The 9,919-nt window shown below is 48.7% G+C and overlaps 1 non-coding gene across 1 annotated transcript; it reads left to right on the top strand.

Moving 5' to 3' along the window:
• The first annotated feature begins 456 nt into the window (after positions 1 to 456).
• Positions 457 to 600, top strand: LOC119922783. Its single transcript, XR_005448718.1, has one exon. It is a non-coding gene; the product is annotated as a small nucleolar RNA SNORA7 (small nucleolar RNA).
• The last annotated feature ends 9,319 nt before the right edge of the window (positions 601 to 9,919 follow it).

Raw genomic sequence — 9,919 nt, 5'->3', positions numbered from 1 at the left:
AGAGCACTGTACTAAGCGCTTGGGAAGTACAAGTTGGCAACATATAGAGACGGTGCCTACCCAACAGTGGGCTCACAATCTAGAAGGGGGAGACAGAGAACAAAACCAAATACATTAACAAAATAAAATAAATAGAATAGATATGTACAAGTAAAATAAATAAATAAATAGAGTAATAAATATGTACAAACATATATACATATATACAGGTGCTGTGGGGAAGGGAAGGAAGTAAGGTGGGGGGGATGGAGAGGGAGAGGAGGGGGAGAGGAAGAAGGGGGCTCAGTCTGGGAAGGCCTCCTGGAGGCCTCCTGGAATTTCACTCGATGGTGGAAGAGTCAAGCCAAACAAAAGGAAATGTAAGAAATTCTGGCAGAAATCAAACAGGTTCAAATGGGATTTTTTTTTACTAAATTTATGGGTGTTATGGATTTATGGAAAGATGAGAGATAGTAGGCCCTGTCAGGGTCGACCCTGGAGAGTTTCCAGTACTCTGCCAGTTTCAGCTAGGGGAGGGAGAGTCAAGCAGAGACTTAGACTTATCCATTCCATTCCTAGCCTGGGCAGTGGCTAGCGAGTGGAAGACAATCTGCTACAAGTCAAAACTCACCCATGCTGGGCTGCAGAGGCCTGGGATAGAGTTGAGAGTGGAGACTAGAATTTACTGTGCAGAAGGCGGCAATGGTAAACCACTTCCGGATTTTTACCAAGAAAACTCTGGATACACTACCAGAGTGATTGCAGATGCAGAGCAGGCCGTTCTGGGAGACATGTTCCCATGGTGTCGCTATGGGTCGGAAATGACTCAAAGGCATAAGGCAAATTAAGAGGGATAGTGGAAGGTTCAGGAAAGGATTAGGAAGGCATCCATTCATGGAAGGTCATTGGAGGGAGCACACTAGTGATGATAGAAGGTACGTCCCAGGAAAACAAATAATAGTAATAATGATGATGGTATTTGCTAAGCGCTTACTATGTGCAAAGCACTGTTCTCAGCACTGGGGGAATACAAGGTGATCAGGTTGTCCCACGTGGGGCTCACAATCTTAATCCCCATTTTACATATGAGGTAACTGAGGCACAGAGAAATGAAGTGACTTGCCCAAAGTCACCCAGGTGACAAGTGGCACCACTGGAATTAGAACCCATGACCTCTGACTCCCAAACCCGGGCTCTTTCCACTGAGCCATGTTGCTTCTCTGCATAGTGTACTTCCGGCAGAGGGGGAGGGAGAAACTGTCAGAGACAGAATTTTAGGCTCTGGGCACCATTGTCCTGAAACAGCAATGGCATTTCTCAGGTTGATAGATAGGAATGCCACCCAAGGCTCACTTTCTCCTGGGCAGAGGTTACAGTGGTAGTGCAGTGGAAGATTCTGGGTAGATTCCTGTCTTATTCTACCTCTCCTCAGAGGGGTGAGGAGACTGGTCATGGTTGTCCCTTGGTCTGTGCTAAGAGATTCTCAGGAGTCGGCCTGGGGGACATAATCAATGAGCTTCAAGGACGGCTGTCCAGGAGAGCCCAGGAGATTCATTCATTCACTCTTTCATTCATTGAACTGTATTTATTGAGCACTTACTGTGTGCAGAGCACTGTACTAAGCGCTTGGAAAGTACAATTCAGCAATAGAGTAAATACCTGCCCACACCTGGCTAACAGTCTAGAAGGAAAAATGGTACTTTTTACGTGCTTGCTATGTGCCAAGCACTGTTCTAAGCACTGGGGTAGATACAAGGTAATCAGGTTGTCCCACATGAGACTCACAGTCTTAATCCCCATTGTACAGATGACGTAACCGAGGCACACAGCAGTTAAGTGACTTGCCCCGAGTCACACAGCTGTTAAGAGGCAGAGCTGGGATTAGAACCCATGACCCCTTTCTGCTATGTCAGTACTCTTTCCACTAAGCCATGCTAAACTGTCCCCAGTAAGATTACATTATCATCTCCAGATACCTCCCTCAGCAGAGCCAAGAGGGGCCAGGAAGAAACCAGAAGCTGAGTGTTTGTTTGTCTCTAACAAGGAGCTCAGGGAGCCATGGGAGTGTGGGTCCCAAGGGCCCAGAGACTTGTAAATAGTCCTGCCATGAGCCCCTTTCCCGTCTGCACTGCCCTCATGAGTGAGGAAGCAGTGCTCCTGCCTGGGACACTGCAGTCCTGTGTCCCTCTTCCCACTCAGCCACATCAATTGTTCTAGAAGCTCCCCACCACAAAGCTCATCCCCCGAGGGTACAGAGGAGGTGGACAGCATATGCAGAGTACATTGCCCGACTAACCACAAGACAACCTGCACGGGTAAGGTACCTCCCCCCAAGCCAGCCCACGGGAGGAACCCTCACCTGTTACCCACCCGACCGGAGAACTTCAGCCTTCACGTTACTCCGATATCAGGACTACAGCATATCTCAAACCCACTCCTCGATGGTAAGCTATAGGATTTGGGCATCCTAGGGGTGGGGTCACTGGCCTCATCATCCCGGTGACAGCCATAGTGGCCAGGTCTGCCGAGTGGGAAGTGGAGCCATGACCCCCGTCCCTGATGGCCAGGGCCTGGGGAGGGGTCTGGGAGAAGGTCATGTCTCTGGAGGAGGCACAGACCCCCATTAACTTTCCACTGGAGTGTGGGTCCTCACCTCGTCTCTCCACAGGCTCTTCCTCTCTGTTATATGTTACTGATCACATTTAGGAGAGAAACCAACAGCCACATATCTGGGCTGGGTGCTCCAGTCTGGGTATGAGGAGCTGCTCTTCCTCACTTGAAATACCAAGCCTTCCATGTTCCATGAACACCCTCAGAGCCTTCTCAGTTGAAGTCACAGAACAACCGGGTACTTGTTGTCTGGGGGTTCTAAGTGAAGGAAACTTCAACCCATCACCAATCTATCAACCAACCATATTTATTGACCACTTACTGTGTGCAGGGCATTGTACTAAGCACTTGGGAGAGTACAGCCCAGCAATATAACACATATATTCCCTGCCCACAATGAGCTTACAGTCTAGTGGGGGAGACTGACATTAATATAAATAGATAATAATAATAATGATGATGGTATTTGTTAAGCACTCACTATGTGCAAAGCACTGTTCTAAGATACACATTCCAGCCACCCTTGCTTTCAGATCACTGACAGAGAAGGGAAGGGCTTCCAAGTGTGGGATAGTGTCTGTCACAATGACCTTTTTTCTACAAAAGCCACCTGGCTCACCTGATTGTGTGTCTGCATCATCATCACCATCATCAACGGTATTTATTGAGGGTTTACTATGTGCAGAGTACTGTACTGAACCCTTGGGAGAATACAATACAATGGAGTTAGCAGAACAAGCCAATAGTGTGCAGTGCATCTTCTCCTGCGGCCCCTGCTGCAAAGGATGGAGAAAGTTCAAGGAGGGGCAGAGGTCGGTGGAGGTCAGCAGCTTGAGCCATGCAGCAGGAATCAGGGACCAGTGCGCCAGAGACTGGGTACGCAGGGGAGCTCTGTTCTAGCGGTATCTGCTGGCTACAGTGTGACAAATGATGCCTGGGCTGGGTTTCCATGGCACTTTTGTCTATCAGTCTGGATGCCATCTGAAGGGGTGTGTGCTGGTGCTGCCCTCTGCGAGTTTGGGGTATTGCCCTGGGAGTTTCTTGGCTAAAATCCAACAAGTCTCCCCTGATCCCTACCAGCCCTAATAACAACCTGCCTGAACCACGGTGTTTCACCACCAGAACTGGAGAAGATCACCATGGCAACTTGGTTCATTTAAACTTTATCGTTTCCTGCCTCTCCTCTGCCAGGCAAAACTATTTTTCTTCAATTATGGACACCCATGCCCATCAGCCCCATCAGCTGTTCCGGACATTTAACTCCCTCCTCAAGCCTGCTGTTCCTCCCCCTCACCCCCAACGATCTGGCCACCTACTTCATTAGGAAAATTAACACCATCAGGTCTGAGCTCCCCAAAAGTCACATCTCACCCTTCGCCACCCCTCCGCTCTCAACCCTCTCCTCTCCTCTTCCATCCTTTCCAGCAGGATCTTCAGAGGAGATCTCCTCCCTCCACTCAAGTGCCACCCCTTCATCTGTGCTTCAGACCCCATTCCCTCTCATCTTATAAAAACTCTCAGCCCTTCACTCCTCCCCTCCTTAATTTCCATCTTCAACCGCTCACTCTCCGACTCCCCTCCCTCTGTCCACGTCTTCCCCTGCTCTCTTTGTCTGAGAGGTCAGGAACCCTGAGACCCAGTGAGATGCCCAGAGCCCCATGATCCCCTTCCTGGCTCCCAGAATTATGCCCATTGCAGATGGTGCCTTTTTCCTGAGAACTCTCACTCTGGGGCTGGTGGGAGAAGGGAGAGGAGGGAGTCCGATCTCCAACGAAACTCCAGACTGTGGCTTTCGGCTCCAATTCCCCATATAATCATAACCACCCACTGAGAGCCCTAGATCGGCCCCAGTTTTTGGGCCACTTGAACCTGCTGCTGGTTCTCCCAGAGCAGGAAGAGCAGAGAGCAAAAACAGGATTCCTGAAAGAGGGCACCCAGGAGGGGGCAGAGTGGGATGGGGCTGATGAAAGAGGCCAGGGCAAGAGGAGATCATCATGATGGGTTGAGAGAAGGGTTTGCAAGAATGTGATGTTACTATCCCATGAACCAGCTCCTCCTCCATGCTCCAGGCTAAGGTCTGTCTTATGGGGGCCAATCATGCATCCTCATCTAGTTGGGAAAGTCCCAGGTGTTTGCAGCCCCAAGGGAGTTCAGAAAAACTGGGAAAAGTTTAGGCATTGTGGCTTTTGTGCCAAAACTGAACAGCTAAACTCGTACCAACCCCAGCTGGCCCTCTTCAGTGAAAATGCCTAGGCTTCAGTGTCCAGGCAGGGGCATTCTCAGAACCAGCTCGGTTTAGCTCACAGAGCATTGCAGTATGGGGGTTCTAAACTGCAGGAGACTCTTACCCCACACAGCCTGCCCTACTTCACGTTCAAGATTGAAGGAGAAGGGGCAGGCAGCCTACCTTAAGACGATGACCCAACGTCATGGCTTTCAACAAAAACAGCCTGGTCCGGCTGACGTTAGGATCACAATACATTTTCCCCTCCTGTCCCTTCTGCAAGGTACAGAGGTTGGCCTGGGAGGGGTAAAACTTGATGCTGCTGACAGGAAAGCACAAAAGCACAAGAACACAAGACCGTATGTGATGCTATGATTGCTTGTTCATTCAATCAATCAATCATATTTATTGAGCACCTACTGTGTGCACAGCACTGTACTAAGCGCTTGGGAAGTACAAGTTGGCAACATGTAGAGACAGTCCCTACCCAACAGTGGGCTCAGTCTATTCAGGGCCATTCAGTCCTGGATTCTTTCTCCGACAGTGGCAATGATTGATTCTCTCTCCAGCAGTGGCAGAACTGTTTGATGGTTGCTGTTACCATAGAGAAACAATGTGGCTTAGTGGATGTGGGTTCCAATCTCAGCTCTGCCACCTGCTTGCTGTGTGACCTTAGGCAAATCACTTCACTGCTTTGTGTTTCAGTGTCCTCACCTGTAAAATGGGAATGACATCCCTCTTCTCCCACTATCTTAGCCATGACCCCAGTTTGGGACAGGGACTGTGTCCAATCTGATGATCTTGCATCTACCCCAGTGCTTATTGCAGTGTTTGACACATAGCACTTAACAAAGCCCTCAATTATTGCCCATCACCCCAGTCAGCTGTTCTGGACATTTAACTCCCTCCTCCATCCTCCTGTTCCTCACCCTCCTCCATCTCTCACCCCCAACTACCTGGCCACCTACTTCATTAGGAAAATTAACACCATCAGGTCTGAGCTCCCCAAAGTCACCCCTTCCCCTTCTCCATCCCCCTGCTCTCAACCCTCTCCTCTATTTTCCCATCCTTCTCAGCAGTATCTTCAGAGGAGATCTCCTCCCTCCTCTTAAGTGCCACCCCCTCTTACTGTGCTTCAGACCCCATTCCCTCTCATCTTATAAAAACTCTCACCTCTTCCCTCTCCCCTCCTTAACTTCCATCTTCAAGCACTCACTGTCCAACAGCTTCTTCCCTTCTGCAATGTCTCCCCCATCTAAAAAAACCCTCTCTTGACCCCACTGCCCCTACCAGTTATCGCCCTATCTCCCTCCTACCCATCCTTTCCAAACTCCTAGAGCGAGTCATCTACACTCACTGCCTCGAATTCCTCAATTCCAACTCTCTCCTGGACTCCCTCCAATCTGGCTTTCGTCCCCTCCACTCCACCAAAGCTGACCACTCAAACATCACCAATGACCTCCTTCTTGCCAAATCCAATGACTCCAACTCTATCCTAATCCTCCTCAACCTCTCAGCTGCCTTTGACACTGTCTACCATCCCCTTCTCCTCAACACGTTATCCAACCTTGGCTTCATGGTCTCCATTCTCTCCTGGGTCTCCCCTTAACTCTCTGGCCATTCATTCTTGGTCTCCTTCACAGTCTACTCCTCCCCTGCCCATCCCCTAACTGTAGGGGTTCCTCAAGGGTCAGTTCTTGGTCCCCTTCCTTGGTCCCCTTCTGTTTTCCATCTATACTCACTCCCTCGGTGAATTCATTCACTCCCATGGATTCAACTATCATCTCTTCGCAGATGACACCCAAACCTACATCTCCTGCCTTGTTCTCTCTCCCTCCCTCCAGGCTTGTATCTCTTCCTGCCTTCAGGACATCTCCACCCGGATGTCTGCCCACCACCTAAAACTCAACATGTCCAGGGCTGAGCTACTTATCTTTCCTCCCATACCCTGTTCTCTCCCTGACTTTTCCGTCACTGTGGATGGCTCTACCATCCTTCCCATCTCACAAGCCCGCAATGTTGATGTCATTCTTGACTCTACCCTCTCATTCATGCCACACATCCAATCCATCACCAAAACCTGCTGGTCTCACCTTCACAACATCACCAAGATCCGCCCTTTCCTCTCCATCCAAACTGCTACCTTGATGGTACAATCTCTGATCGTATTCCAAATGGATTACTGCATCAGCCTCTTTTCTGATTTTCCATTGTTCTGTGTCTCCTCACTTCAGTCTATACTTCACTCGGCTGCCCGAGTTACCTTTCTACAGAAACGCTCTGGGCATGTCACACCCCTCCTCAAAAATCTCCAGTGGTTGCCTATCAACCTTCACACAAAGCAAAAATTCCTCAATATTGGCTTCAAAGCTCTCCATCACCTTGCCCCCTCACCTCACCTCCCTTCTCTCCTTCTCCAGCCCAGCCCGCACACTCCACTCCTCTGCCGTTAACCTCCTCACTATACCTGTCCTGCTGTAGACCCCTGGCCCACTTCCTACCTCTGGCCTGAATGACCTCCCTCCTCACATCAGGTAAACTAGCTATCTTCCCCTCTCCAAAGCCCTACTGAGAGCTCACCTCCTCCAGGAGGCCTTCCCAGACTGAGCCCCCCTTTTCCTCTGCTCCTCCTCACTTCCCATCATCTCCGCTCCCTTCCTCTGATCTACCCCCATCCCCTCCCCACAGCACTTGTTTATATTCGTACATATTTATTACTTTATTTTATTAATGATGGGTATATATCTAAAATTCTATTTATCTGTTTTGATGGTATTGATGCCTATCTCCTTGTTTTGTTTTGTTGTCTGTCTCCCCCTTCTAGACTTTGAACCCATTGTTGAGTAGGGATTGCCTCTATCTGTTTCCAAATTTACTTTCCAAGTACTTAGTACAGTGCTCTGTAAGTGCTAAGTAAATATGATTGAATGAATGAATGAATGAATCATTACTATTTTCATTGACCCGTTCAGGGAACAGGACACTATCTGTCTGTCTCATTCCATAGTCATTACTGAAGACACTATACCCCAAAATCTCAGTGTATAACAGGTCGTCTTTATTAAAACATCCCACTGATCCCACATAACAAGGTGCACCATCCCGGCACAAACAGAAAGACACACACGTTTGCAGCAACTAGTTGTGCTTTTTAAATTGTAAGACACCCCCTCTGAAAGTCTTTCTAGTTGCTGCCCTGCACACAGAGGAAGTCCCTCTCTCCTTTTAATGAATCCTGGAGAGGAAATACCTATTTTCTGGTGATACAGACAGTCCAGGTTCCTTCTTCTTTTGATGATCATAGGTTTGAACCATTTTTGAGAGATTCTTAGTTAGCCTAGATGATAGTGTGTGGGAACCCTCAGGGGGAAGTTCCTCCTTTGGGTGATGCAAAGAGTGGTTCTCTGAAAGACTCTTTCAATAATGAACAGTTAGTTCCCGAGATGGCCTAGCAGTCTGTCTGTGCAGGCTCTATGCACTATCTTGCTGGTATCACTTATCCTGCAGCTTGTGGGCCATATACCCAGTGGACCACTGGCCCACTGGTAACAGTTACTCTCCTTAATATCATCTTAATGGTTAGAGATGCATCATCTAACATTCCTAATTTTCCCTTTAAGTCATCCAGTAAGACAAGAAACTAAGACTGACCATTCCTGGGCGAGGTCTTGAGAACAATAATAATAATAATAATGGCATTTATTAACTGCTTATTATGTGCAAAGCACTGTTCTAAGCACTGGGGAGGTTACAAGGTGATCAGGTCGTCCCAGGGGGGGCTCACACTCTTAATCCCCATTTTACAGATGAGGTAACTGAGGCATAGAGAAATGAAGTGACTTGCCCAAAGTCACACAGCTCACAATTGGCAGATCCGGGATTTGAACCCATGACCTCTGACTCCAAAGCCCGGGCTCTTCCCACTGAGCCACGGTGGTCTACTGGATAGAGCACAGACCTGGGAGTGAGAAGGATGGGGTTCTAATCCCAGCTCCCGCCACTTGTCTGCTGTGTGACACTGGGCAAGTCACTTCACTTCCCTGTGCCTTCCCTGTAAAATGGGGATTGTCTGGGAGCACCATGTGGGACATGAACTGCGTCCAACCTGATTAACTTGGATCTATTGCAGTGATTATGATAATGACGAGATTTGTTAAGCACTTACTATGTGCCAAGCACGGCTCTAAGCGCTGGGGGGGGTGGTACAAGGTAATCAGGTTGTCCCACCTGGAGCTCACAGTCTTAATGCCCATTTTACAGCTAAGGGAACTGAGGCACAGAGACGTTAAGTGATTTGACCAAAGTCACACAGCTGAAAAGTGGCAGAGCAGTGATTAGAACCCATGGCCTCTGACAACGAATCCCACGCTATTTCCATTGAGCCACGCTTCTTAGTACAGTGCGCCTGGCACAAATTAAGTGCTTAACAAATACCATAAAAAACGGTCCATCCACCTGGGTTGAGTGAAGTAGATGGCTGGTGTCCTCGATGAGATAATGGATGCCAAATTTTCATCTTGAGAAGCAGCTTGGCCTAGTGGATAGAGTGAAGTCCTGAGAGTCAGTAGTACCTGGGTTCTAGTCCCAGCTCTGCCAATTGTTTGCCGTGTAACTTTGGGCAAGTCAATGAAATTCTCTGTGCCTCATTTACCTCATCTGTAAAATGGGAATTATGACTAGGAACCCCATGTGGGACAGGGAGTGTGTCAACCTGATTGCCTTGCATCTATCCCAGGGCTTAGTACAGTGCCTGGCAAATAGTAAGAACTTAAAACCATTATTTAAAAAAAGAGTCAGGGGAAAAACAAGGTGAGGATTTGCAGGGGAAGTGGGGAGGGACAGGTCTTGGAGTGACAGGATGGCTCTGAAGACCTAACTGGTCAAAGGCCATCACAGGTGAAGAATGCTGGATACTAACATTGCTCCAGAGGCAGGGCTGGCCCTCAGGACTGCGGGGCTGGAGAAAGGTGGGCTCAGGGTATGATCAGCATGGATCAGCCAAGGTGGAGTAGAACCTCCCAGCAGAGTTTCATGGCTCCAGCAGAGTTTCATGGCTCCAATAGCCTAGAATCCCTCCGAGCCAACTAGAAATCCTTCATACCCCCT

Source organism: Tachyglossus aculeatus, unplaced genomic scaffold (genome assembly GCF_015852505.1).
Source record: "Tachyglossus aculeatus isolate mTacAcu1 unplaced genomic scaffold, mTacAcu1.pri scaffold_123_arrow_ctg1, whole genome shotgun sequence".
Taxonomy (NCBI): domain Eukaryota; kingdom Metazoa; phylum Chordata; class Mammalia; order Monotremata; family Tachyglossidae; genus Tachyglossus; species Tachyglossus aculeatus.
Note: the sequence above shows the minus strand (reverse complement) of the source record. Positions and strands in the feature narration are given on the sequence as shown.